Raw genomic sequence first — 4,390 nt, forward strand, 5'->3', positions numbered from 1 at the left:
AAAAAAAAAAAAGAAAAAGAAAAAAAGAAAAAGAAAAACATTAGATATACTTATCAGTGAGAAAATGCATTCTCAAACACTCAGCCAGTAGCACTATGCTTGAGTAAATATTGTCTGCTGTTCAAGATAAAAGCAATGGAACATTCTTCCTCATGAGTCAAGCTCATTGTAAGAGAATCTCCACCCCTTTTATTCTACTCCATTTCTGCATTGTGAGAACTTCTTTTAGCGGTATTTAAAATTCCATTACTCATATTTGAGAAAAATATACTAGATTCCAAAAGATTTATTTCACAAGTTCACTTCCTAGTCATTACCTATTACCATCCCCAGACTGTAGCCATGCTTAACTTCTCATAACTTCAGTGGCAAGAGTCAGATGGGCTTCTTCCCCAATTAGGTACAACTTCTCTTCTAACACTTCACCTTTTCTGAAGTCCTTTGAGTTTAGCTAGTCCATCTTCTTACCTTCAATAAGCAGCAAATATAAAGGACAACAGACAAACTCCACACTAATTCTAATGCTGGCATAGTAAATATTTCTCAACTGCATTCACACAAAGTATGAGACCCTGTGTCCTTTATTTACATCCTCAGGCTGTTTACCTCCAACATCTACTTGGAATAATCAAGCTAAAATGACCTCTCTAGGCAAGGCCACTACCCCCCTGCCTCAACACATACACAAAACACTACACATACCCAATTACCCAAAATGACATTCTAGCTTGATACAGCTATGCAACACATCTACCTTAGCCACATGGAAGAGGTTGTTTCACTCCCACCCAACAAAGCCTACACGCACATTGAAAGGTAAATTCCAGCACTCCAAAACAACCCTCAAACACGGATCCTTTCTTCCAGGAAAGGCAGCACCATCCAGTAACTAATTATAGGCAATTCCCTGCAGCACAGGCAAGAAGCAAAAATGAGACTTCCTTACATTTCCAAGGAAACATGTAGATTTGATGTATTGCTGGGTTCATGGTCCCCAGGCTCTGGAATTGCACTCAGATAAAGCCAGAAGAGCTATAAGTGTCACTCACACCATCCTATCTAAATTACCTACATAAAGAAAGAGCTGTGTCCATGCATGCAGCGTGTCATATGTTGGCACTAAAGAAGAGAGGTGAACTAAACAAATCCACTCCTAATACAGGAAGATACTAATCCAGTACAGGAGGAGTTACAAATAAGCAAAGAAGCACTAAGCAGGTTACATTTCCTTATGTTGTTTAACAGGTGTCCATTGCAGACTGGCTGTCCTTCATTATAATTACTGTCCTAATTAAACTCGACTAGATCCCTACATATTTTAAAGTATATTCTAATTAGCTTGCCTTATTATCTTTCAACATGAACACTGCTCTTATTTCTTGATACAGTATGCTCAGTTCCACAAATCACTATTTCTGTAAAATTATTTGTGAGCACCTATGCAAACTAGTTGCAAGAAAAGTTGAGTTTACCAGACAAAAAAAAAAAAAACAAAAAACAAAACAACCTTAGCCTTAGCAGACTCTAAATAGATCTAGAACTTACCCCAACTTAGACTTAAGCAACTCAGAATTTTCACTAGCAGTGGCCAAAGTACAGAAAGCAAATTAAGCCAAGAGCAGTCAATTATCACAATTTTGCTTGAGAAACAAAAGTATCAGATTTAGGGCCCAGTTTCCAAGCCTGTCCAGGTCCCTTTGGATGCTACCCCTTCCTTCTATGGGGTCAAGTGCATCCTCAGTTGGTGTCGCTCACAAACTCAGGGAGGTGCACTCAATCTCTTATGCTATTTCACTGATAAAGAAGTTGAAAAGCATTGGTTCCAAGACAGACCAGTTCCCAAGCACAAACGACAGCTTAGCATAAGCAGTGCCTGCCCCAAAGCAGTGGGACTCCTCAGATTATGCTATGAGGACTGCCCTATGAACTGAGTACACAGCACTGGCTTGTTTTCCCTATCCAGGCTGTAGCAAAACATAGCTCCTGCCATTTTCCCTATCCAGGCTGTAGCAAAACTTTTACATGCAAAGTGACTGGGTCAGCCTGCCTCAAGCTCTGATAAGAAGTACTGGGAACCTATTCCCAATGAATTCAGTTTCAATATCACACAAAACATTACTCTCAAGGAAAACAATTTCCACACCCTGGTAACTATTTGACATCATAGTTCTACCCATACTGGAGCAATCAGTAGCTAACAGTCTTTCCTTCCTATCCTTCTCTCTTTCCTGACTTTTCCTGTTGGGGTCAGGAAACAGCCTAGTGGTGGATTCTTTCCTGTTTCTGGCACAGCCTTGCTGTTTCAGGAGTTCCTGGAATGCAACCTAAGTTGCAAAAGCTAAGTCCAACACTAATCTAGTCCTCTTACTTCTCAAAAATGAGCTTGGAAGAGTATTCCAGAGCATAAGAGAAATTTTGCCCTTCACCATAATGTTCAAGGCAAAATCACTGGACTCCTACAGTAGGAGTTTAAACTTTTCTTGCCCCCATCACTAAAAACACTTAAGAAGCACATTCGAACAAAGCTAACAGAATTACAAGACAAAAATCAAGATGACAGCAGCTAAAAGCTATTTTATTCTCTCCTATCGATTTGGGATAGGTTTTGGCAGACAACACAAGCAATCCTTCACTGAAATAGGCACATCCTTGCTGCAGTGTAACTCTTGGACTACCTCGAAGGCTTCAACTGGAGACAGAACAGAAGACAAAGTAGATGGGTGACTGTTATTCCATACGCTTCATAAACCAAAAGCTGAAGGCTCAGATCAGAGCAGCACTCTACAAGACAGGGCACCATCAAGCTCCACCCACCTGCTGACTCCTCTGGGGCTTTCACAACATGATTAATCCGATTGCAGAATGAATCAGCATAGCAAGATGCCAGAACCAAGCCCTTCCTCTGATGTTACTGCAACTTCTTTATTTCATTACACCAGATGAAGCTATCAGAGTGGGGGGATAAGAGAGGTAGACTCAAAAAACAGCTCTGAAAGTCAACACAAGGTCCAGTCTTGCTGTATAGGTGATTACATTCCTGAGCACTCATTGCACAGCTCTGTCCTGATGGTTTCATTACTGCCTCCTCTCTGCTCAATCAGTGAGTATACCTGGAAAAGCTTGATCTTAACTAGCATGCTTAAAAGTTAAGAAAACAAAGGAGACGCATATTAAAATTGTGCCTAAGACAAGCCTTCCTATGACCCCCGCCCCATTTCTTACAAGGAAAAGTCAAGCACAAAGAACAGAAAAATGACTCTGCAAGTTAGTCATACACAACTCAAGGTTAGCAGAACTGAGGCTTCAACTGTCGTCTATGTGAAAAAACTTCCAAAGACTGCAGATCTACCGATTTCTAGAAGTTGCCTAAGCTGTGAGACTGCAACGGAACTGTATTTTCCTCCTTTAAGTTCAATATTTTGCTCCACTCCAATTTATACTAACTGAATGTATAACATGAGAACCTGACAACGTACTGAGGAGTTTGTGTATTTTGTAAGACACTGTAAGACACTATATATTTTTAAGTTTTTAAGTCGATTACCTTTAAAGCTACAACAGGAAGGTCAACAAGTAACTGCAACTTTATTAAGTATAACAGAAGAACAAAAGCAACTTCTATTTATTTACATGCAAATTATCTGGCTCGTGAATAAACTGCCATCATTTGAGACATAGGTGAGCTATCATCATACTCCAGGAAAAGCTAAAATTGGCCCAAGTCAGTCACACTGCTGAGATGCCATCCCTCATACCCACTACAGTAGCAACCCTCATTCTGAGGAAATCTCACAGGGAACTGAAAGAATTTAAAAATAATACATTTGGGGTGCGGAGGGAGGGAGGGGAGCAAAGGGCTACATTTAGCTGAGATCGATTTCCAAACTCATTTTCTTGCACAGACAGTTGTAAGACCTGAAAGAAAGCATTAACTGTCTGGCAGAGGAGAAGCAGCAGAACCATCTCTTTCTGTCACAGCTCAATGGATTCAGCAGAGCTCCTGGGCACAGCTCTGCACCCCATGCAGCTATGCTGCTTACATATCTGGCATCACCTAACAGCCCTGCTGCTGTTGGAGTATTCACATTTCTGATTCCAGCAAGCAGATTTGTCCTGCAAACTAGGAAATGAGAATAGCAATGCCTCCTTAAATGCTGATTTTTCAAGACAAAATTACCTCTCCCTTCTGGTTTTATAGCACCTCCAGTTCTGCTAAGGAATCTATCTTTACTTTGTTATACACAGCACTGATTTGTTCAACTGAAAAAATATTAGACCAGTCACTTCAACCAGCTTGATGCATCACAGACTTTGGAACCACTAAGCCAGCTAAAAGTCACTCATTTGCTTATTTGCTTACAGGAGCACCTACCCTCCCACTCAACTTTTT

General features: G+C 40.6%; 1 protein-coding gene across 2 annotated transcripts in view; it reads right to left on the reverse strand.

The window, feature by feature from the left end:
- Nucleotides 1–4,390, reverse strand: part of TSPAN14 (tetraspanin 14) — a 39,390-nt gene that overhangs the window by 16,616 nt on the left and 18,384 nt on the right. The gene's annotated exons all lie outside the window — the stretch shown is intronic.

The sequence above is a fragment of the Meleagris gallopavo genome, chromosome 8 (genome assembly GCF_000146605.3).
Source record: "Meleagris gallopavo isolate NT-WF06-2002-E0010 breed Aviagen turkey brand Nicholas breeding stock chromosome 8, Turkey_5.1, whole genome shotgun sequence".
Lineage (NCBI taxonomy): Eukaryota > Metazoa > Chordata > Aves > Galliformes > Phasianidae > Meleagris > Meleagris gallopavo.